The 26,048-nt window shown below is 35.6% G+C and overlaps 2 pseudogenes; both read left to right on the forward strand.

The window, feature by feature from the left end:
• Positions 1 to 15,749: 15,749 nt before the first annotated feature.
• LOC140516560 (olfactory receptor 10AG1-like) lies at positions 15,750 to 16,676 on the forward strand (annotated as a pseudogene).
• Positions 16,677 to 21,446: 4,770 nt separating this feature from the next.
• LOC140516833 (olfactory receptor 10AG1-like) lies at positions 21,447 to 22,369 on the forward strand (annotated as a pseudogene).
• Positions 22,370 to 26,048: the final 3,679 nt, after the last annotated feature.

Here is a 26,048-nt window from a genome sequence, read left to right on the forward strand (position 1 = left end):
GTAGAGGCCTCTTAGGCACAGAAAATTTTTCTTATTTATCTCTGCTGTTCTCATGCGATCCTTTAAATAAAAGAAAAACTATGAAAATGTTGAGAATTGATCCAGGTCCCAATCTTAGCTCTGCCACTTCTCACTTTGAATGTAACCTCAGTTACATCATTTAACCTCTCTAGGCCTCACTTTCCTCATCAGGACTAAAGACAGAGTAGGACTAGATTATACCTATCGTCTTTTTCCGACTTGAAGGTTATATTCCACAAGTTTTTCAACTTCTAATGGAGGGTCCAGGAAGGCCTTGTGGTTATGTGCAGGCAAAACAATAGCAATTCCTGTCGAAAATGGGCCTGTAAAAAAAATTGAGTAAATATTTAAGAATTTTCTTTGGAATAGGAGATAAATTTTCTACCAATGAAGGAGAAATATTTGCCATCCACAGACACACACACATACAGTGCATGGCACTTATACACATTCACAAACACACCCAATCAATGCACATACATCTACATATACATACACACCCTTACACATACATATATAGGAAAAAGTCACTCCCATACCCATAGAAACATAAACATATTCATAAAAACACATATTCATAAAAATCATACAGTTGCATACATACATTCACATAAATATCCACATACACAAACCTACTTGCATACAAATTCATACACACATATTTACCTTAAACACACACTTACTCTACAGCCTTCTTGATCTCATTTTCCTTATGCAAGTCTAGCAGAGTTCTCTGTGGGATGTCTAGCCATAATCTGATTATATTATACAAGGAACATTATATATAAAAATACATGAAGGAAAGTAAACCTTTTCCTCACCTTTGATTTCAGATCTTTCTCCTGACTATCTGGAAAACATAAAAAAGGACAAAAAGAAAGGGCAGTTCTAACAGATACTGAGAGGTATTTTCATCTTTATTCTTTAACAATGTCATTTTTTTCGTTTCTTTGCATTCACAGTCATTGAACTTACTCATGGTTTTGGCTGATGGAAAATACTCCTCCTTTCCCTTATCCCCATCTTCTCCTTTGTCCTGTAGGGCAAGATAACTTTCTATACCCCATTACCTGTATTTCTCATTTCCTAGTTGTATGCAAGAACAGTACTCGACAGTTGTTCCTAAAACTTTGAGTTCCAACTTCTCTTCCTCACTCCCTCCCCACCCATCCCCTTTGGGAAGGCAAGCAATTCAATATAGCCCATATCTGTGTAGTTTTGCAAATGACTTCCATAATAGTTGTGTTGTGTAAGACTAACTATATTTCCTTCCATCCTATCCTGCCCCCATTTCTTCTGCTCTCTCTTTTGACCCTGTCCCTACCCAAGAGTGTTGACTTCTATTTGCTCCCTCCTCCCATTGCCCTCCCTTCCATCATCCCCCCCAACCCTGCTGATCCCCTTCTCCCACACTTTCCTGTACTGTAAGATAGGTGTTCATACCAAAATAAGTGTGCATTTTATTCCTTCCTTTAGTCGAATGTGATGAGAGTAAGCTTCATGTTTTTTCTCTCACCTCCCCTCTTTTTCCCTCCATTGAAAAATCTTTTACTTGCCTCTTTTATGAGAGATAACTTACCCCATTACATTTCTCCCTTTCTTCTCCCAATATATTTCTCTCTCACCCCTTAATTCCATTTTTAAGGTATTATCCCATCCTATTCAATTCACCCTGTGCTCTCTCTGTCTCTGTCTCTGTCTATGTCTCTGTCTGTGTCTTTGTCTCTATCTCTGTCTCTCTCTGTCTCTCTGTCTCTGTCTCTCTGTCTCTGTTTCTGTCTCTGTCTCTCTCTCTGTCTCTCTCTCTCTCTCTCTCTCTCTGTGTGTGTGTGTGTGTGTGTGTGTGTGTGTGTGTGTAGTCCCACCAACTACCCAGATACTGAAAAAAGTTTCAAGATTTGCAAATATTGTCTTTCCACGTAGGAATGTAAACAGTCCAATTTTAGTAAGTCCCTTATGATTTCTCTTTGCTGTTTACCTTTTCATGCATCTCTTGATTCTTGTGTTTGAAAGTCAAATTTTCTTTCTTTTCAGTTCTTGTCTTTTCATCAAGAATGCTTGAAAGTCCTCTATTTCATTGAAAGACCATTTTCCCCCCGAAGTATTATACTCAGTTTTCCTGGGTAGGGGATTCTTGGTTTTAGTCCTAGTTCCTTTGACTTCTGGAATATCATATTCCATGCCCTTCGATCCCTTAATGTAGAAGCTGCTAGATCTTGTGTTATCCTGATTATATTTCCACAACACTTGAATTGTTTCTTTCTAGCCTCTTGAAATATTTGCTCCTTGATCTGGGAACTCTGGAATTTGGCCACAATATTATTTGGAGTTCCTTCTTTTGGATCTCTTTCAGGAGGTGATTGGTGGATTCTTTCAATATTTATGTTGCCCCCTGATTCTAGCATATCAAGGCAGTTTTCCTTGATAATGTCATGAAAGATGATGTCTAGGCTCTTTTTTTGATCATGGCTTTCAGGGAGTCCCATAGTTTTTAAATTGTCTCTCCTGGGTCTGTTTTCCAGGTCAGTTGTTTTTCCAATGAGATATTTCACATTATCTTCCATTTTTTCATTCTTTTGGTTTTGTTTTGTGATTTCTTAGTTTCTCATAAAGTCATTAGCCTCCATCTGTTCCATTCTCATTTTTAAAGAACTCTTTTCTTCAGTGAGCTTTTGAACCTCCTTTTCCATTTGGCTAATTCTGTTTTTTAAAACATTCTTCTCCTCATTGCCTTTTTGAACCTCTTTTGCCAATTGAGTTAGCCTATTGTTGTAACTACAAAAAAATTTAATAAAAAAATAAAATTTTACATTTTTTATAGTACCAGAGGTCAAACATGAAGCAGTCCAACTACAGTGCTAATCATACAGAAATTTAAGTCGAAATAGCTCTGCTGCAGGAAAAAGAGGTGCTCCCACTGGGTCTAAGCATAGGGCAGATCTTACTGATAACACACTTAAAGAAGTGGGGCTTTTATTAGGAGAAAGTCTAAATCTATTTTCACACTCTGGTAGCAGATTTTGAGAAGGGCTGGACTTCAGCAAACTAAAAAGTAACTCTGCCACAAACAAGAAGGGCAACAATCTTTTATTAGTTTCTCTTGAAAATGCAGGCTAGGAGCGGGGCAGAGCCAAGATGGCGGAGTAGAAAGACGCACATACACATAGCTCCGAACCCACAACCCACAGATCGGCTACAGGGGAGCAACTCACGGTGAATTCTGCACTCAGAGGCCACGGAATATTGGAGCAAGGGAGATTTCTGTTCCGGTGAGACCTGCAATCCTCTCGCGGGGGGTCGTTCGCCCTGCGGACGGGGCGCCGGGACTGGGAGCAGAGGGCAGCCCTGCTGCGGCCACGGCACCGAGAGGAAAAGATCCGAGCGGGCTTCGGGGACGGGATCTCCAGCGGCCATGCGGGTCCCTCCACCCACAGAGGGACTTGCAAAGCTCTCAGAAAAGGTCCATCGAGCTGCAGACGTGGAGCACAGCCCAGCCCAGACCTGCTGTGGCCACAGCACCAAGTGAAACAGACCCGAGCAGGCTTCAGGGACAGGATCTCCAGCGGCTGCACAAGACCCTCCGCCCACAGGTGACGGGGGTTGGTGAGAGAGTCTCTTTGGCGAGGCGAGGTGGGAGTGGGGTGCCCCCATGATTCGGGCGCCCCCCCGGGAGGTAGAAGCTGAGAGGCGGCTGCAGACAGGGGCTCCCCAAGCGGGCGGGAGCCTGGATCCATTGTGGAAGGTCTGTGCATAAACCCCCTGAGGGAACTGAGCATGAGAGGCGGCCCTGCCCCAACCTGACCACCTGAACTTAATTCTCACACTGAATAGCAGCCCTGCCCCCGCCAAAAGCCCTAAGGTGGGAAGCAGCATTTGAATCTCAGTCCCCAAACGCTGGCTGGGAGGACCAGGAGGCGAGGTGGGTGTGAGGAGAATATTCAGAGGTCAAGTCACTGGCTGGGGAAAATGCCCAGAAAAGGGAAAAGAAATAAGACAATAGAAGGTTACTTTCTTGGCGAACAGGCATTTCCTCCCTTCCTTTCTGATGAGGAAGAACAATGCTTACCATCAGGCAAAGACACAGAAATCAAGGCTTCTATGTCCCAGCCCACCCAGTGGGCTCAGGCCATGGAAGAGCTCAAAAAGAATTTTGAAAATCAAGTTAGAGAGGTGGAGGAAAAACTGGGAAGAGAAATGAGAGACATGAAAGAAAAGCATGAAAAGCAGATCAGTTCTGTGCTAAAGGAGAACCAAAAAAATGTTGAAGAAATTAACACCTTGAAAACTAGCCTAACTCAATTGGCAAAAGAGGTTCAAAAAGCCAATGAGGAGAAGAATGCTTTCAAAAGCAGAATTAGCCAAATGGAAAAGGATATTCAAAAGCTCACTGAAGAAAATAGTTCTTTCAAAACTAGAATGGCACAGATGGACGCTAAGGACTTTGTGAGAAAGCAAGATATCACAGAACATAGCGAGAAGATTGGAAAAATGGAAGATAATGTGAAATATCTCATTGGAAAAACAACTGACCTGGAAAATAGATTCAGGAGAGACAATGTAAAAATTTTGGCACTACCTGAAAACCATGATCAAAAGAAGAGCCTAGACATCATCTTCCATGAAATTATCAAGGAAAACTGCCCTGAGATTCTAGAACCAGAAGGCAAAATAAGTATTCAAGGAATCCATCGACCACCGCCTAAAAGAGATCCAAAAAGAGAAACTCTTAGGAACATTGTGGCCAAATTCCAGAATTCCCAGGTGAAGGAGAAAATATTGCAAGCAGCTAGAACGAAACAATTCAAGTATTGTGGACATACAATCAGGATAACACAAGATCTAGCAGCCTCTACATTAAGGGATAGAAGGGCATGGAATAGGATATTCCAGAAGTCAAAGGATCTAGGACTAAAACCAAGAATCACCTACCCAGAAAAACTAAGTATAATACTTCAGGAGAAAAAATGGTCTTTCAATGAAATAGAGGATTTTCGAATTTTCTTGATGAAAAGACCAGAGCTGAAAAGAAAATTTGACTTTCAAACACAAGAATGAAGGGAACCATGAAAAGGTGAACAGCAAAGAGAAGTCATAAGGGACTTACTAAAGTTGAACTGTTTACATTCCTACATGGAAAGACAATATTTGTAACTCTTGAAACATTTCAGTATCTTGGTACTGGGTGGGAGTACACACACACACATGCACACACGCACACATACATAGAGACAGAGTGCACAGAATGAATTGAAGAGGATGGGATCATATCTTTAAAAAAATGAAATCAAGCAGTGAGAGAGAAATATTGGGAGGAGAAAGGGAGAAATTGAATGGGGCAAATTATCTCTCATAAAAGAGGCAAGCAAAAGACTCATTACTGGAGGGATAAAGAGGGGAGGCGAGAGAAAAACATGAGGTCTACTCTCATCACATTCCACTAAAGGAAAGAATAAAATGCACACTCATTTTGATAGGAAAACCTATCTCACAATACAGGAGAGTGGGGGAAAAGGGCACAAGCAGGGTAGGGGGGATGATAGAGGGGAGGGCATGGGGAGGAGAATGCAATCCGAGGTCGACACTCATGGGGAGGGAAAGGATCATAAGAGAATAGAAGTAATGGGGGACAGGATAGGATGGAGGGAAATATAGTTAGTCCTATACAACACAACTAGTATGGAAATCATTTGCAAAACTACACAGATTTGGCCTATATTGAATTGCTTGCTTTCCAAAGGGAAGGGGTGGAGAGGGATGGAGCTAAAGCAGTTGGAACTCAAAGTGTTAGGATCAACTGTAATGTTCTTACCACTAGGAAATAAGAAATACAGGTTAATGGGTAAAGAAAGCTATCTGGCCCTACAGGACAAAAGAGAAGACGGAGACAAGGGCAAAGAGGGATGATAGAAGAGAGAGCAGATTGGTCACAGGGGCAATTAGAATGCTTGGGTCTTGGGGGGGTAGGGGATAAAAGGGGAGAAAATTTGTAACCCAAAATGTTGTGAAAATAAATGTTAAAAGTTAAATAAAAATTTAAAAAAAGAGAATGAATTTGAAGACAACGAAACTATTCAGATATGTCTCTATATCATTTTCTTAAACTAACTTGTTACCTAATCACACCTCAAAAAATCACAAGTATTGTACATTTTTAAAACAGACTAGAAATTTTAAATTTATGTCTAATATTTTGTTTTTGACTCAAATTCTAGTCCGGATAAATATTCTGCTTTTCCCATTGGACCTGCTCGTTTCACCTACTATTTGTTAGGCCATTGTAAATTCTCTCATTTTGAACCAGAAAATGAGATGATCTGACTGCTCCAGCACTTCAACCACTCTTCCTAGCTTTGTTTGGTGTAAGGATGTAATGAGAATAAATACCTGCCAAGCCTAGAGGCCTGTATTGGGCTACCCGAGTCTTCCTTACCTCACCTCCCGAGGTCTTCGGCTGGCCACGCCGGATGCACTTATGAGAGAAAGGACGTTCCAGAGTCAAACAGGGGTTGAGCTTTATTACAGGGTTTCGGTTACAAGTGCAGGGGATCTTCCTTCTTAGGACGAAGAGGGGGAGATTTCCTAAGGAGGCTAAGCTTAAGGGATTGGAAGTAGAAGTACAAGGGGGGAGAGACAGGGAGGGGAGAGAGAAAAGAAAAGAAGCGGAGCCCTACTTTTCTCTTTGGCTCCACACGTGCTAAGAGAGCTTTTAGGCTTCCTCAATCCTACTTAATCTTCAGCCACACAGTTTGCATCTCAATACCATGCTGTTAGGTAACTAGGTGTGCTCCAATCCGGGACGACCTCGAGGGCAGGGAGACTCCACCCATCAGGTATCTCCGGGGGAGAGGCGGAAATACCCGAGCTAGCCGAGCTAGCTCGGTCTGACCTTCTCGAACCCCCGCTGTTCATGGAGGGCCTCGTAAGACTCTAAGATTTAGAAGTCCCACTTTTACCCGCCCGAGACTGTCCACACGGATTTGAGCTTCCAGTCCCAACAAATACCATCTCAACTTTCCTTTTTCAAGCACAAGATGATTTCTGAGATTATAGGCAAAATAGTGCTATAAGGGTGTTTTGAATATAATTCCTCTCTCTCTCTCTCTCTCCCTCCCTTCCTCCTTCTCTCTCTTTCTTTCTCTGTCTCTGTCTCTCTGTCTCTCACTCTGTCTGTCTGTCTGTCTCTCTGTCTTTCTCTCTACACAAATATGCATGTATTTAACTAGCAATAGAGAGAATTATAGATTGAAAAAAAGCAATGGAGATAGAAATAGAGATAAATTTGCTAAGGTCAAATAAGGAACTTGTAAGTTTTATTTGAAAATTTCATATCCCATCACCATAGTAGCAACAAGGTACTTTGATTGTTAGGCTATTTTATGTTCGTTTGTTTTTTAAAGTGCAAATAAATGTATATATTTATCTATATATGTGTGTACATACATGTACATATATGTACATATTCCTAACATATGTATGTTGATGTATAATTAAGAACACATACGGTTTCTGTATATAGGGGCTGGAAGGTGGTTCAGAGGATAGAGTGGCAAGCCTGAAGTGAAAAGGACTCATCTTCCAGAGTTCAAACTCAAGTTCAGACACTAGCTGTATGACCCTGGGCAAGTCACTTCATGCAGTCTGCCTCACTTTCCCTATCTGTAAAATGAACTGGAGAAGGAATGGCCAATCATTTCAGTATCTCTGCCAGGAAAACTCAAATAAGGTCACAAAGAGTTAGATTTGATTCAACTGAATAAATAAATGCAATAAATACGTGTGTATTTACATATGTATATATACACACATACATATATGTATTATGAAGAGATGGGTTCTAGGATCATAATCATGTGGGTGTACATACATGTGAATTCATATATGTGTGCACTTATGTGCGTATTTGTGTGTATACACACATACTTTTATACTCAGAGCTATATACATATTATTGCTCCAATATTCAGTTGTGTCTGACTTTGTGATGTCATTGACATGTCCATAGGGATTTCTTGGCAAAGACACTGGAGTAGTCTGATGTTTCTTTCTCCAGTGTGGCTGCACTTTACACATAAGAATCTGAGGCAAATGGTATTTAAGTGACTTGCCCAGGATCACACAGCTAATAGGTGTCTGAGGTCATATTTGAACTTCCCATCTCCAGACTCGGTGTTCTATCCACTGTGTCACCTAGTGGACCCAAATATGCAGAGAAATAGATATAGATATGTGCACGCGTATATGTATGTATCAAAATGAATACATATTTAGATGCATATTAGATGTGAACATGCATTATGTGTATCTGTGCTTAAATATGAGCAGATACATAAATAACATAATTGCATGAAAACATATAAACAGTAGCTGTAACATATGCGTTATGTATAGTATATTGTGTACACTACACATTTAATATAGTATATATCATGTACAATGTGTGTATAGACACATATATATATAAATACACATACACCTCTCTCTTTATTTATGCATGTACATATCTGTGCAGGTATGCATGCATATAAACATGTATGAAACATGCTACACATAGTACATCTGTATCTATATAGGTGAATTTACTATTATAGCCACTATATAACCACATATACCTAAAGTAATTTTGTATGCACACACACACATATATATATATATATTGCACAGAGATTCATAATATACAATATACCATATGCAGAATAGAGTATAAAAGGTTTAACATATTCTATTTTAAAACTACATGTGATAACATATGCACAAATGATGTGTGTCTATATATGAAAACATTTTGTGAGAATATTTGTTTTATGCACACATATATGTGTATATATGTATATATAACTATAACACACATATAACATTATACATGTTTACATATATATATTCACATATATATCTGCACATGACCCTACATACAGTATGCTAAATATGTTTCTTATACACATTTATGTTCTATATATTATGGTACAGATATGTGTAGGCATGAAAAAAATCGTGTGCACTTATGCTGATGTATACACTGTGTACTGATGTATTAATCTATAGTGCTCATATGTAATGCACATACAGGATCCAACGTGGAGGTAATAAACAAGAACAACTTGAGTCCTGGTGAAAAGTATAAAATTTGTTCTCTTGTTATCTCAGACACTCAGTGAACTGAAACCCATATTTGACCATGGTTCTATGAATACTTTTTTTTTTGTTCATTCTTAGTTCTCAAAGAGGACCAAATCAGGAGGGTGATGTCTTGACTTGGAAATAAATTGAATTTAAGTAAGGTACAGTTGTGAAAGGTCCTCAGTCTCACTCCCTCCTCCAGAGTTAATGGAGTCCACTGGCAAGACAGGTCAGGATCACTAATGATGACCCTCTATGAATTGGCATGCCTTACTCAAAAGAAATAGAACTGATGAAATGTTACATACATATTTGGAAATATAGGAATCAGAAAAGGGTAAGCATTACAGGATATGAACATGCAGGTACATGAAGAAATAAACCTGAATTTTGTATGTACATTTAGGAACACGAAAACATAAACTCTATACTGGACTATTTTGTAGATCACATAGACAGAAACAGGGAAAGGATAATACATCTGGAAATAGATCATAATCCTAGAATCGATATCTGATATATCACCTGTAAAGGATTTCAATTCTCCAGACATTAGCATCTATTGGCTATTGGCTGTCTTCTTTATTTATTTCTCTCTGTTTAATAAAAAGAATAAAATCTCTCTCTCTCTCTCTCTCTCTCTCTCTCTCTCTCTCTCTCTCTCTCTCTCTCTCTCTCTCTCTCTCTCTCTCTCTCTCTTTCTAGTAGCAAAGTGACACAGTCCAGGATATCTTAGGGTTTATCAGTTGGTCAGATGTCAAAAGGCAAAAAGAAAGGTCAGAGCATTTTAAGGTACAATAGTAGGTTAAATTATAAGGCCTAGGATACCTCTGCCTTGCTTAGTTCATAATGCATTGCCCATCCAAATGTTGTGAGTGGTCATCTTGTATTACTGGTGGAGGACTTTGGAGATCATTTACTCTGATCTCCCCCTTTGAAGTAAATTGGGGAACAGAGAAGAGAAATATGTTACTGACAGTCACTCAGGAAAGAAATAGATCTGAGATTCAGTCCCATATCCTCTGATTCATATTAATGTGGTCCTAGCACTTCCCCTATTCTTCCACATACTATAATGTGTCTTGCTAGGATCTAAGACAATTATGCCAAAATCTTAATTTTGTCATAGGAAGCTTCAGAGAATAATGTTTGGTCTAAGATATTGGGAGTTGCATTTCTCCCAGTATTAGATTAGAAAAAAAATAATGGAATAATTTGTTAATTCTTTCAATTTTTACAATGAAAAGGGCTAAATTATTCCTTGCTACCTGCTTTTCTCACTGTAACACTACGATAAAAAAAATGTAAAGTACCATCATTTCTATTTTACAAACGAAGAAAATAATTTGAGGAAAAGGAGTAACTTTATAATTATCAGATATTTAGATATCAACAGACCTAAGGTGATACGTAGTCACTATATAGTCTCTTGACTAAATTGATACATAGTCAATATAGTCAGTTGACTCACTGATAAGGATTTATCCTCATTAGGTGTTGTTTAGATGATTGGACTTTGAGTCAGAAGACCTTCTCTTTCATTACAGATTAATGCATGTCATGGGAAAGGAATGATCCCAAGAGAACTGAGAACTTTCTAAAAAGGAGCATTAACTTCAACGAGAAGATAATTTTTAAAAGGAAGTTGGATTCTCTGTGTGGGGTTTCTTAGTGTTTTTAGGTTTGTTGGAATAATTAAGGGAGATGAATCACGGCCTTGTGAAGAGTGTTGAACTTGCAGTCATGAGAACCTCGCTTTAAAATCCTGAGTATAGAAATCGAACAGTCTTGGAATTTTTGTCAAAGTAGTTGACATTGGTTTAGTCTCAGTCACTTCATCTCTAAAATCAGAATTCCTACGCTACCTAGATTATAGTGTTGTTTAAATAAAGTGCATAGTTTTGTAAAGATTAAAGTACCCTACGCCTGTAAGCTGTTATATTCCTCTATTCTCTTTAGTGTACTCTTTGAAGAAGGAAAAAGATGAATAATGTGACTTAATTTCATCTAAGAAAAGTAAGTGTGATCTCTTTTACTGTCTCATCTTCAAATTCGTTGGTCTGAAGAAGATCTGAAGGATCACTTATCTATGATCTTTGTGAGAGCTCTGATTTTATGATCCTATTCGAAGATATAGATTCAGGAAAGAAATTATCCGGGGAATAATAGATTCTGTGAAGATATGAATGAAAATATTACCTGTTATCATGATCTCTCTTGGGCCAATACATATAAACTGCTTCATCTTTTTCTCTTCCATTATTAATCATCCCATCTACTACCACACCCAAAAGTAAATTTTTATTCTTAGATAACTTATACATTTATTTAAGACTTGTTTTCAACCAATTGATTTAATACTAAAGTATCTGAAATTCCTCACAAGAAGTCGTTGAAAAGGTTGAAAGATTCTTTTTGGAAAGTGGAGAGGAAAATGTTACAATACTTCTTTAATGACTCTAAATTAGAATTTTCAGGTTTCTATCTCAATCTACTATTTCAAAGAAATGCTCCTGGCTTCAACTCAATTCAATCAAAATACAATAAGCACCTACATAGGTATGTGTATATATTAAATATGTAGGTGGAAATTCCTTACTAGATTTATAAGAAATAATAATAATGCTTAGAAATGTTTCTTGATAATAGAAAATTAAGATTCCTGAATTTTTCAAATGTTCTTTTGCTTTGATTCTTGACTATGGAGACTTATCTTTGGAAAGGGTAAAAAAAATGCCATTAGCAGACGGAAACTCACTAAATACAGCAGTCTAGAAATTTAAACTTTAGAGTTATTGATGATTTATTAAAGTTAAAAGACCCAAACAGATTACGTATCAAGGTTCCAAAAAAAAAAAAAGAATTGTCTTATTATTTCTAAAGGAACTTGGAGATATTAGGAACGAGGAAGTACTTTATAAAATCAAAAGCTCGTTCCCAAAGAACTACTTTCTGTTGTCACAAAATAATACACTACTATATAGGAACAATAACATGATGGCTATTTGAGTTTATATTTTCTTCTGAAGTCCATCAAATGATGATATGACACTAGTAACGGTAATATGTTGATACTGCCTGGAATATCTATGCTGTTTTACAACACAAAAATGCTTTAAGGTATGATATCTGAAACAATAATTTTATTTAAATAGCTTATTTTTACCTTTTTTATATTTAGTCTTTTATTTTTCCCAATTACATGTAAAAACAATATTAATATTAATTTTTAAAACTTTGGGTTCCAAATTCTCTTCCTTCCTCCCTCCGCACATGCTCTCATTCAGAATGCAAGCAATTCAGCACAGGTTTTACATACGCAGTCGTGCAAAATATTTCCATATTAGTCATATTGTGAACTAAAACAGACCAAAAGAAAAGAAATACTGAAGAAAAATAAAGAAAAATGTTTCAATCTGTTTTCAGACAACATCAATTCTTTCTCTAGGGATGGATAATCCCTTTAATCATTAGTCCTTTACAGTTCTCTTGGATCATTGTACCTCTGAGAATAGCTGTCATTCACAATCATATAGGATTGCTACTACTTTTTGCACAGTACATTTCATTTTGCATCAGCTTACCTAAGTTTTTTCAGATTTTTTGTAAAAGCATCCTACTCATCATTTCTTATAGTACTATAATGTTCCATCACAATTTCATAACACAACTGGTTCAGCCATTCGCCAATTGATCGACATTCCCTCAGTTTCCAATTCTTCACCACCAGAGGAGAGTAGCCATAAATATTTATGCACTTATGGGTCCTATACACAAAATAGCAGTTGTGTGTGTGAGCGGGCGCGTGCGTGTGTGTTTTAAAAGGTAAATGTGACACCATGGCTTTTAGGGCGTATTTCCAAATTGATCTAAAGAATGGTTGGTTGAATCAGTACAAAACACCACCAACATGGCACTTTTGTCTCATTTTTTTCATTCTTCTCCAACACTTGCCATTTTCCTTTTCTGTCCTTTAAGCCAATCCAAGAGCTTTGAGGTAGTATCTGAGAATTGTTTTAAACTACATTTCTCCAACCAATAGTGATTTAGAGCACTTTTTTCATATGGTTATAGATCCCTTTGAATATTTCATTTGAAAACTTTATATTTTTTATCATTTATCAATTGGAGAATGGCTTTTTTTAATAAATTTGATTCAATTCTCTATATATTTGGGAAATTACATTTTTTTCAGAGAAATGTGCTTGAGAATTTTTTTACACTTATGATTGTTAAATGTATTTTCCTCCATCCAATTTCCCCACATTTGTTCTATTCTCTCTCTTTCCTTTCACCCTCTCTCCTCAAAAGTGTTTTGGTTCTGGGTAACACCTCCCCCAATCTGCCCTCCCTTCTATCAACCCCTCTTTTCATATCCTCCTCCCCTCCTACTTTCCTGTAGGGTAAGACTGATTTCTATACCCAAGTCAGTATACATGGTATTCCTTCTCTGAGCCAATTCTGATGAGAGTAAGGTTCACTCATCTCCCCTCCCCCACATTCTCCACCTTCTCCTACACTGCAAAAACTTTTTCTTCCCTCTTTTCTGGAGGATAATTTACCCCATTCTACCTCCTTTCTATTTCTTTCAGTTCATTCCTGTTTCTTACCCCTTAATTTCTTAGGCATCATTCTTTCATATTCACTCACACCTGTGCCTCTGTCTATATATAAATTGTCTTTGGCTCAAAAATTAATTCACCCCATCATATTGGGGGTTCTGCTACTTCAGGAATTGTTTTATGGCATTATTAAAAGGCATGTGGGGGGCTTTTGGAGAGTGCTCAGGCAAGTCACTCATTTTTCTCTGCAATCTTGACTACCTGTCTGAAATAGTCTTGATGTTAACTTTTGGGATAGACAGTGTTGGTGCCATTGAAATAGCACAGAAAATCAAGATGAGGCTAAGACAATTAAATATTTTAACCTTGGCTACACAATTTCCGTGTGATAGAGCCAGAAGTAGAATTCAAAACCAGTAAACTTCTTCCAACACCTAAGTGTACACTGGCTACTTACTCGTTGTCATAGAAATAAAGAGTATTACTAAATGCACAAAGACAGTGATGCCATTGGTCTATTAGTTGATTTAGACTCAAAGGTCTAAATTTGACTTGAGGGGTGAAGTCACCCCTCAAATTGCAAATGAAGAAAACGAGAAAAAGAAATAGTAAGTTCATTGTTAATTTTACCTTAAGTAACAACATGAAATGTTGAGATTTGAATCTGTCTTCTGTATCTAGAGTTAATATTTGTTCCATTGTGATTTATTTCAACCTTAAACAATCAAAGCTGGCTGCAGAGTTAGTATGTTGGGATTCAGAAGATTTTTTTAAAAGAAAAGTAGAATCTCCTTTTTTTAAGATTCATAACATAACATGTCTATGTATTTCAATCAGTGGTATCAGTCCTCTTGGCACCTAGAACCCTTCAAAGACATAGCACTCTCTTAACACTCGCTGACTACACTTGTCTTCTACACAGAACAATTATGCCATGTCCAGTTCAGGCTCAAGTTGAAATATATGAAATATTATAATTAAACAAAGGTGTATGTTGCAGTGAGAATGAGCTGAACAAGATTCCATATAAAAATGCGAAAGGAGGCTATAGCCTGATGAATGAAAATATTTTAAAACAGGATAATTGTTACCACTACTGAATAAATCTCTAATTCTAGACTTTTAAGCATCTCTCAGTACTGTAAATATTTTAGATGAGCATATATTCCTGAAATCATATCATAGAGGATATTTGTTCCACCTAAAAAAATTTTATTGACAAGTTGCTATGAATAAGACACAGTTCAAGAAAGACAAATATGGATGAGGCATGATGTCTACCTATAAAAAGCTTAGAAAACAGCAGGAGGCACAGGATATATATTCAGAAAAGAACACAGATTAAGGAGATGACATTTACTAAGTCGCAAATATCTGGTGTGGATTCTGCAATGAAGTCATTTAACAAAGTGAGAAAATGTGTACAACTATACAGCTGTATATATGACAAGACAATTTTACTCAAAAAAGGTGGACTTTGAAAAAATATGGTAGGATTCTGATAATGTGAGGGGGGAAGGAGGAAAGGCGAGAAAGTAAAGGTGAAGGCAGATAGACTGAGAAGTACAAAGCAAAAACAAATATACTAGTTGGGATAATTCACAGTATGTCTTTTTTTGTCGTATGCCATATCTTACATGGATACTATAATTTCTGCTGTCTCGACATTACTATTAAAACAATTAGGTATTTATTTTTTATTATTTATTATTTTATTTATTTTTATCATGTTGATATTGATGCAATTAAGATTTTACAGATTTTAGTTGTTATTTTTCTCTGGTTCCATGTTTCCACCCAAATATCCATGGTTCTTCGTAGATAGGAATCACTTTGTGATTTTAACTTTTCCCCCAAAGAATAGATAAAGTCTTAAAGGATATAACAGAGATGTTGGGGAGGGTCATTAAAACATTATATTAAATCCAGGAAGTAAGTTTTCAGATCATGTATTTCAAACTTACCCTCTTTTCAGCGAGAGAAATTGCGGACCAGAAAAAAAGAGTGATTAGCTGGTTTTGAATTTATTATTTTCACAGGTCAAGGAAAGACGCAATGGCAGGGGACAACCTCACAGTCGTGATGGAATTCATTCTCCTTGGATTTTCTGATCTTCCCAATCTCCAAGGGGTTCTCTTTGCGATTTTCTTAGTCATCTATCTAAGTATACTGATAGGAAATAGCCTCCTCATTTTCCTAATCAAGACTGACTCAGGTCTCCAAACTCCCATGTATTTTTTCCTTGGAAATTTTTCCTTTATGTAAATCTGTTACACATCAGTCACTCTCCCCAGAATGCTGGCACATCTCTGGACTCAGAAGAGAACTATTTCTTTCCTAGCCTGTGCTGTAGAAACTTGCTTCTTTTTTATTCTGGGAATTGCAGAATGCTTGCTCCTGGCTGTTATGGCTTATGATCGTTATGTGGCCATATGCAAGCCTCTCTATTATCCTCTCATCATGAAATACAAGGTATGTGTCCAACTGGTTATAGCTTCCTGGATGATTGGCGTCCCAGTATTGATAGAGCAGACATACCGGATTTTCTCTCTGAACTTTTGTGGTCCTAACAAAATCAATCACGCCTTCTGTGATGCCCCACCTTTCTTCAAATTGGCCTGTGGGGACACATATAGGATAGAAATGTCTGTCCACGTTGTTGCTCTATTTTTCATCCTAACTCCCTTTCTGTTGATACTTGCATCATATGTAAAAATCATAACTACCATTCTGAAATTGCCTTCGACCTCAGGGAGATCCAAAGCCTTCTCCACCTGCTTCTCCCACCTCATGGTTGTGGGCTTATTCTATGGATCTGGGAGTATTGTGTATTTCCAACCCAAATCTGGTCATTCAGCAGAATCAGTGAAAGTGTTTGCTCTTTTCTACACCACTGTGACTCCAGTGTTTAATCCTCTTATATACAGTCTGAGAAATAAAGATGTCATTACAGCACTGAGAAAACTACTTCCTAAATGAATCAAGTCGTGAAGTAATTAGTTAACTTTGTAAACAATTTTTTTCTCTTCTTTCATTCCACAGTTGCTACAAAAATGCACATTTCCTTGTTTCTTCCATTGCGCTGAAAATGAACTGATACGAGAGCCCCTCAAGAGATTCTATTTGAACACCTGGAAAAATTGCCTCTTTCTTTCGCTGGAATGATGTTGAATAATTTGTGGTTACTTAAATAATGAGACAAATCACCAAACACTTTTAGTTCAGTCATACTATACTTTCTACAACTTTCTTAACAAAGTAACAATTTACGTCTTTCAAAACAATCACTGTTTTTTTGCTGGAAATTGGAGAGAGGAAGGGAGGGAGACAGACTGAGAGTGAGAAAAAGACAGAGAGACAGACACAGAGAGAGACAGAGAGAAAGAAAGATATATATGTAGTCAAAGACAAGGAATTAGAGAAATCAAAGCAAAAAAATACCATAGACAAATGGATACAGAAAAAAATGGAAAGATTAATTTTCTTGCAGTGGTAAATTTAGGAATCTTGATGCTTTCAAAACTTAATTTCTCTTCGCCATAGTGTAATTGAATTGCTTTGATTATTGCATATTGATTTGCTGACCATGTCTTTTAACAAATGGTTAGAAACATTGTTTTCTATTTAATTGCAAAAGTACACTGAAGCATATTATAATCCCTTTGGCAAATGATTAGTTTTAAGTAATGAAGAAATATGTTTATTTGCATGTGAGTATGTAATTCTCCTAGGAATTAAAATCAAGCCTCATTGATGGTAGTTTGAAGATATTATTCTCTCCTCCATTTTTTGAAAATGATAGTATATGTACCCCTGACTGAATTTCTATATCTATTTCTATATGGTGTGCTTTGGACAAATGAAAACACTAAATTATATATTATATTTATCTTAGGGTAAGTCAATTAAACTTTCTCAGACTCAGTTTCATAATATCTAACCAAAAGGCATCAGTCAAACAGATGACATCTTCTATTTATCCCTAGATTATCCTCCAGTACCACATACCAAGTTTACTTCATCTACAGGATCACAGTATTCAAAATGAGGAGAGAATGCAAAAAAGGCAAATGAAAGAGGGAAAACTGCTAGAAGAAGGACATGTAGGTGACGAAAAATACAGCTTGGATTTGGGACCAAAGCGTCTTACTCTAAATTCAAGATAGGCTTGAAAAAGTCATTTTACTGGGTCTGTTTTCTTAAGAGCATTTTAGAATTAAATGATTTCTCAGTCCTTCCAAATTATGAGTGAATGGAGACTCCCCAAGAAGAATTTGGACATTTATATACATTTATTTGAGAACTCTATTGAACTGAGAAAGAACATCCATGTTCAGGTGGGACTCATACTTTTCAAATATGAATGATAATTAGCTCCAACAAAATCATGCCCAATTATTTCTTTCTAAAAAGCATAAAATACTACATAAAATTACATAATTAATATGCACAGAAGTGGTTACTCATTTTTAATATACCATAACAAAAGAAGTTTGCGTAATGAGGAAGGGAGATGAAAGACAACAATTATTTCTTAATTAAACCATTATTATGTGAATGTTATTAGGGATGAAGGACAAAAACGAAATATACATTGCTCACAAGTCCCTTACTAATCTTACTTGGAGAAAAAAGGTACATATATAAAGCACAGAAGGTTGTACCTGGAGTAAGAAAGATCTCACTTCAGATATTACCATTGATGGGCTTTGTGATCCTAGGCAAGTCACTTATGCCTGACTACCTCAATTTCCTCTAAAAAATGGAAATAAAAATAATATTTACCTCTCAAGGATGTTTTGACCACAAAATATGGTCCTATTTTAAAGTTCCTTAAAGCACAATAGAAATGCTTGTTATTATATATGCATATGTCAGATAATTACAGTTAGAAATTATCTTTTTGGGAAGGGAAAAATCTTGCAGCTAAGGGAATCAGGACAAAGTTTATCTGAAAATGGTGTTTGAGGGGACCATTAAAAGAAAATTATAAAATCTAAGAGTTAGTGATGAAGGGGAGTTCATTGAAGGAATATTAAACTTCTATCTGAAAGGCATGGGGATAGGAGATGTCTACTAAAAAGAAAAGAACAATACGACACCAAATTTGAATTGACTGGATTTTGTGTGGAAGGGGCTATTGTGGTATAAACCTGGAAAAGAAGGTTGAGGTCACTTTGAAAAGGCATTTAAACATCAAAAGGTGTGTGTGGGGGGTGTTCGTATTTGATCATAGAGGTAATTGGGAACAGTTTTAATGATTCTTGCCTCGTTAAGATTGCAGGAAAGTGTCACATTTAAAAAAAATAAATCTCAATGATTAGGACTTATTACCCTTTGTGAACAAAGGAGCATTTCTACTTTTAAACTCAGAGCTTCTTCACTGAAAAAAAAATGTAGATGAAAGATTCATTTTTGCTTAGACTTATTTCTTGTGCATCTGGTAATAGATTCCCCCCATCTCACCCCACCCCACTGAAAGGTGACTAAACTGTCAATGCCACAAACGCAAGATCGGTTAAATCCTCGAACCCCTCAACTGAAAGAGTTCTAAGTAGATCTGTACTAAACCTAAGGACCTAAAAAGAAATAGTGGATAGACTTGATGCATATTTTGTGATGCTCCAACCTTTGAAAATAAATGTCCTACCAGCAACAGATTTTTGCTTTAGAGTTTGATTCACCCTTTGATATAGGTGGTGGACCAATTTGGTTTGTAGAGGTTGAATGCTTTGCCTAAAGTTACACACCTTTTTAAATGGGAGAGCCAGAACCTACTCACTGCATTCTTCTCACTATAGCGATATAATCTGAGCCGGAATGGATGAACACTCACTGTGGGATGGTCATTGATGCCCTTGATCATTCAGAACAGAATAGAACTCTCAGTTCATGGTAAACTATCTACAACAGTGGTAGAATAATAAATGATCTTATTATTTTGTGCATGTAATTTATTAGACCTTGGACTGACCTGAATTATATAACTTGTTTATTAGAACATCTGGGAAACTAACTGACCTATGTGACTAAGGACAGATTCCTGGGACTAACCCTCAGTTTCCATGATTCCTTGTAAAGGAGCTTCACATCTTTTATCTCAAAATGTGTGTCTGAACTTTTTCCATTTAGCTATATCACACTGCATCTGTTGATGCGCTTATAATAAAATAGTATCTTCAGATAATGGCTTAATAGTAATTCTTCTCCTAATGGTCATTAGAAGAGTAGATTTCTTTTCTTCCAATAAACGAATGACTGAAGTTGGAATTTCAGCACCAGTTAGTGGAAGGTGTTCTCGTGTATAGGAAGTATCCCTATATCTTCATAAATAATTTTATCCAATTAATCTAGCCCATGTACTATTAAGCATGCCATTAGTGCTTACCATGTGAAGGACATAATGCAAGGCAGAAAAATTGATAGAAGAAACAATTCATAACCTCATCTTATGTAAAGATCTAGCACACATGCACATATCAAAGGAAATGAAGGATAAAAAGGTGAACTCCTACATGTTTGTTACAGATTATGAGCCCTTGATAAGTAAACAAGCATTGAGAAAAATTATACATGAAAAGAATATAGAAAATGTGAAGTCAGATAAGTAGAAAAGATCATGACTTAAAAAGTCACACTTGTTTAGGATATGTACCATCTCTCTTTACCTTCTTTATACTCATATTAGGATTTACTGATATTGGGGACTAACTACTATACTGAAAGGGACTTGGATTTGGAGCTGAAGAATACAAGTTTAAATCCTGTCTCTGCCGCTTGATTCCTTTGGGATCACGAAGAATTCATATCTGAATTAACTCTTATACACACATACACATATAATACATATATAGGTATGTGTGTATAGCTCTCTGTTTCTACATATATGTTTATAAACATTTATGTATATGCATGTGCATATATATATGTGTATGTATGTATGTACATATATGGAGTTACATTAGGTGACTTCAAATGTCCATCATTTTCTCAGAACTGTGATCCCATTATGATTATTAGATATCAATTTGTATTTGTTAAAATCTGAGATAATTTCTTAATTTTCCAGTAATTCCAAATTTTAATCTAGATATCCTAAAAATAACGGAAACCTAGAATATTTAAAGTGCAATAAAGTTTAGAACACAGTGTAAGTACGAATATTAGAAGCTATAAAGGGGTTTAGAAGACACACATTGCTTATTAAATCCAGAAAAGGACTTAGTAAAAAGGTGATGAAATCTTAGAATTAGAAAATATCTTGGTACATTGAACCAAGAGCGTGAGGACTGTAAGAAAACACATACAGGAAGCTGTATACACCCAGAGAAAGAACTATGGAGACTGTAGATAGAAGCTTACTATTTTTCTCTCTCTCCTTTTCTCTCTCTGTTTTTCTTTCTCATGGTTTTTCCTGTCTTCTAATTCTTCTTTCACAAGAAGATTACTGTGGAAATACGCTTTATAGGATTGTGTGTGTGTAGACTGTATTAGACTGCTTGCTCCCTTGGAGAAGGAGAAAGAGAGGGAAAAATATTTAGAACTCAAATCTTATGAATGTGAATATTGAAAATTATCTTTACATGTAATTGGAAAGAATAAAATATAATTACGTGGAGGAAGGAGTAGAAAACACATAAATATATGCTGTTACCCTTTGCTTTTACAAGAATCCTGAGGCCCAGGGAGAGAGGAGATGCTTTTGTCCACCTAAATTCACATTTTCAATTGAGTTGATACTCAGAACAAATGGCAGAAGGAAATAGCTCTTTCATAATGGGATTCATGCTACTGGGATTTTCTGATCTTCTCAGCCTTCAAGTTTTCTGTTTGGATGTTTCTTGCTCATCTACTCTGGTGTCCTGATAGGAAATGGACTTATCATTGTAATTACTAAAGTTGAGACTGTGCTCCAAACCCCTAAGTATTTTTTCCTTCGGAATTTTTCCTTTTGGGAAATCTGTTATACTTCAGTCATTCTTCCAAGCATACTGGTTAATCTATGGACCCAGAAGATAAATAACAGTTTTAAAGCCTGTGTAGCACAATTTTGGCCTTTCTTTGTTATGACAATCACTGAAAACTTCTTTCTGACTGTGATGGCCTATGATAGCTATGTTTCCATTTGTAAACCTCTGAATTATCCTCTCATCATGAACCATGAGGTGGGTTTCTGTTTGGTGGCTGCCTCTTGGATCAGTGGGTTCTCAGTCCACATATTGCAGACATATTTGATTTTCTCTTTACCTTTCTGTGGTTCCAATAAAGTAGATCATATTTTTTGTGACATTCGACCTTTACTGAAGTTGGCCTGTGGGGATACCTCTGTGAATGAGTTCTCTTTTTATGCCATTGTCATGATAGTTAGTGTACTTCCACTTACGTTGATAATATGGTCATATGTGAAAATCATCACAACCCTCTTGCAGGTTCCAGGATCCATGGGGAAATCCAAAGCCTTTTCTTCTTGTTCTTCTCACCTCATTGTTGTGTTCCTATATTTGGGGTGTGGCATAATTACATATTTGAAGCCTAGTTCTAGCCACCGGGTAGGACTAGAGAAAGTGTTCTCTATTATGTATACCACTGTAACTCCAGTGTTTAACCACACGATATACAGTGTGCGCAACAAGGATGTTAAGTTCACATTTAAGAAGTTACTATTTAAGTGACTGGGATCATAAAGAAAATACCTGAATTGGACTTAGTTATTTTTGCCTCAAAGTCTCTATAAATATCCCCTACCTCTGAAACCTTTCTTTTCCTAGTAATCTCAAGACTTTGGGATACCCCTTCAAATTTTAAGTTTGATATCAATCTTGTCTGTATTCAGTTAAGAAACAGTTCAGATTGCCTTTAAAACTCTTCTAGTAAGGAGCTGACTGTTTTCTTGAAAGTCATAATATACTATTAAATATACTGGGCACATGCCAAGAATTTCCATTTTTATTGCCAGAGCCAGGCTGAGCGTTTGAGAAATGGTACAAAAATATCCTTAATGAGGACTCTTTTCAAAATACTCTTGAATATCCCAAATATTTATATTAACTATACAAACATTAACTTCCTTGTAGATTATACAGACTTACCTATTTAGTAGAGAAGTATTAAAAATTTTTATATATTTGATTGTTTTGTCTTTGCTTTATGCTAAATGAAGGAAACTTGATTCTTTTTTTAAACCTATTTTAAATCCTGGGACAATTCCAATAAGAATTTTGATCAATTACACTTATATATAAGAAATATCTGTCAAATCTAAAATACAGATTTTAAGTTTATGCAAACGTTTAGAAGAAATAAATTGACATTGCCACTTTTAGCAGCATTGTGTGCCCCTTAGCGTTCTGTGGCAGGCTGTAAAATGGGAAAACCAAAGAGTTAAGTGGAGAAACCTCGTTCTGTACTAACAAAAAAATAAATAAATAAATTGAATGATGTACAAACTGATGGTTACATGATTATTGTTTCTCACTTACAGCACAACAATTCAAAGGCACTTATAGTTGAAAGGTAGTCAAATCTTCTATAAGCAAAATTGTACAGTGAAAAAAAAGTCTTTCCAACCAGAGTTATAAAATGAGTGCAATAACCAGTTCTATTTATCAGGCTATTGAAATGTTGGGGGTACTGATGATGTAATCAATATGAGGAAAAAATAGATTAAAAGACAGAATCGGTATATATATATATATATATATATATATATATATATATATATATATATATATATATATATATATATATGTCAATGTGAATGCATAAAAATCCACATAAACATATATAATATATATATGCACACACAGAGAGACATAGGAAATACATGTAATTATGAATAGACCTATACGTACATTTGGTTTTCTTTGGTTGTTTCTGTTGTTTCTTAATCTTTCTTGCCAACATCTTACCTTTTTATGATCAAGTTCTTCTTTTACACTCATTTTTATCATTTTTCTTGATTTTTAGCTTTATGGTAGAATTAGACTCTGTTCCCAGCCCATAATGGGATATTTTTTTAATCTTTTGAGTCAATGTTCATTAAATATATTGGTCTGTAGTGTTTTTCTTTCTGTTTGTTTTTTTTCCATGTCCTAGATTATATATTAGGAATACATTTGTCTCTAAATATAAGTCTCAAAGAGTGCATTCTTAATTTTTGAGGATAAGTTATGAAGTATGATTTCTACTTGACCTTTAAATATTTGGTAGAAATCTCTTGTGAATCCATCAGGACAAATTTTTTCTTTCCTCTTTTAGAAGTTCCTTTATGGCTAAATCTGTGTCCTTTTCTGATATCAGGGTTTATTTACTTTGTAAGATCTGTATCAATTTTACAAATGGTTTGGGTATTTGATACTATTGAAAGCATTTCTTTATTTCTATTGCATTCTTAATTTTCTTAACATATATATGTATATAATGTTTTGCTTTTTCATTTTACTTGTTATGTTTTGCTGTGGTCTCACTTTGTTCATAATAGAATAGAGGGTTATGGTTAGGGTTAGATTTGATTTTTTGGCATTCTTTTCAATCATATAAGCTAATCACTTATCAGTTTTAATAGTCTTTTCAACAAAATGCTTTTATTTTCATTTATCATTTCTATATTTTTGCTTCCTCTTTATTGAATTCTCCTTTATTTTATTGTCTCTTCTTTGGAGCTTTTTAATTGTCTGTTTACTTTTTGATTCTCTAATTTTAAATGCTTATACTAGTAATTAAACTCTCCCTTTTTTGATTTTGGAAATATATGCTTTCAAGACTATGATTTTTCCCCTGAGAACTGAAGTACCTGAATTTCAGAAATTTTGGTATGTTGTTTCATCTTCATCATTGTCTTTTAAATAGTCATACTTTTCTCTGATTTGTTCTTTGACACATAACTTAAGATTTCATTGTTAAATCTACTTTTAGTTCTGTATATTGTGTTTGTGGTCCTGAATGAATTTATATTTTTGTTGCATTATAGTCGATAAAGGATATATTAACAATTTATATCTTTTTACTTTTTTGCAATATCTTTGCTGACAAATGATCAATTTCTTTTTAAGTTTTCATCTAGTCCCAAAAAATACGTATATTCTTTTGTTCGACTTTTTAGAAGATATCATGTCCTTTAACTACTTTTTGCACAAGTTTTTTTCATTTTCTTAATTCTTTATTTTCTTTTTCAGCATATTTAAACTGAAAATTCAATATTGAAATATCCTATTATTGTTATTTTGCCCTCTATATCTTCTTGAAGTTAAGATGTTTCTTTAATAAATTTGGATGATAAGAAAGGACGAATGTAAATATTTTTTTCACTTCTGTTTTCTATTCCTTTTTGTCTGTAAGTGATTTGAGAATTCTTGTTGAAATTTCATTGTGTGTATCCCGAAGTTCTGAGCAGTTCTCTTCCATTCTTTATAATGTTAAGGTTTTTTGTCCAGTCATTTTCATATGGGGGACCTATGATCCTTAGACTGTCTCTCTGCATCCTTTCTTTTAGGTCAATAAGATTGCTTGCATAGTGAATAGATTTGATGTTAATATTTATTATCCTGCTCTTCTTCTAGGTAATCTTTCACTTCTATATCTTTACATTCTTATTCCATTGTTTCTTTATGTTATTCCTTTGTTGAGGATTGCCATGGCATATTCTACATATTCCAGGTTTTTTTCTATATTCTGCTTATTTTTTTTGTGTATGAAAAAATAACTTTTCTCTCATAATTCTCAAAACACTTTTTCTCACATAGGAAAAGTGTTTAATGGTTCTAGGTTCTCTTTTAATTGCACAGGGAGCCCTTATCAAGAATCTCATCAAACATTGGATCATTTTCCTTTGTTTTGAAATAGTTACTCATTTTGTTGTTTATTAGCTGTGGATTTTTTTCAGTCATGGTGCTTCTTTACAATTGAGAAAAAACTGATCTTTCCAATCCATTGTCCCTTTCTGAGTTTTTTAAATTTGCTTGCACAGTGAGTACAGCGCTAGAATAGATCATCTTTTCAAGTTTTCTCCTTGTTTATTTAGAATTTTATTTTCCCCCAATTACATGGAAAAACAGTTTTCAGCATTCATTTTGTGTTCTAAATGCTCTCACTTCCTTCCCACACCCCATACTGATAAGGCAAGCAATTTAATATCAGTAATACATGTGTAGTCAAGTAAAGCATATGTAAATATAAGGCATATTATAAAAGAACATATAGGCCAAAATTAAAAACCCAAGAAAAATAAAGAAAAAAATTAAAAAGTATACTTCAATCTGCATTCAGAATCCCTCAGTCCTAGATGATGGATATGACATTGTGCCTACAATGTAAGTCTCTGCCTACTCTGTCCCTAAATTCACCCAGAATTAT

This window comes from Notamacropus eugenii, chromosome Y, assembly GCF_028372415.1.
Source record: "Notamacropus eugenii isolate mMacEug1 chromosome Y, mMacEug1.pri_v2, whole genome shotgun sequence".
In the NCBI taxonomy this organism is placed as follows: domain Eukaryota; kingdom Metazoa; phylum Chordata; class Mammalia; order Diprotodontia; family Macropodidae; genus Notamacropus; species Notamacropus eugenii.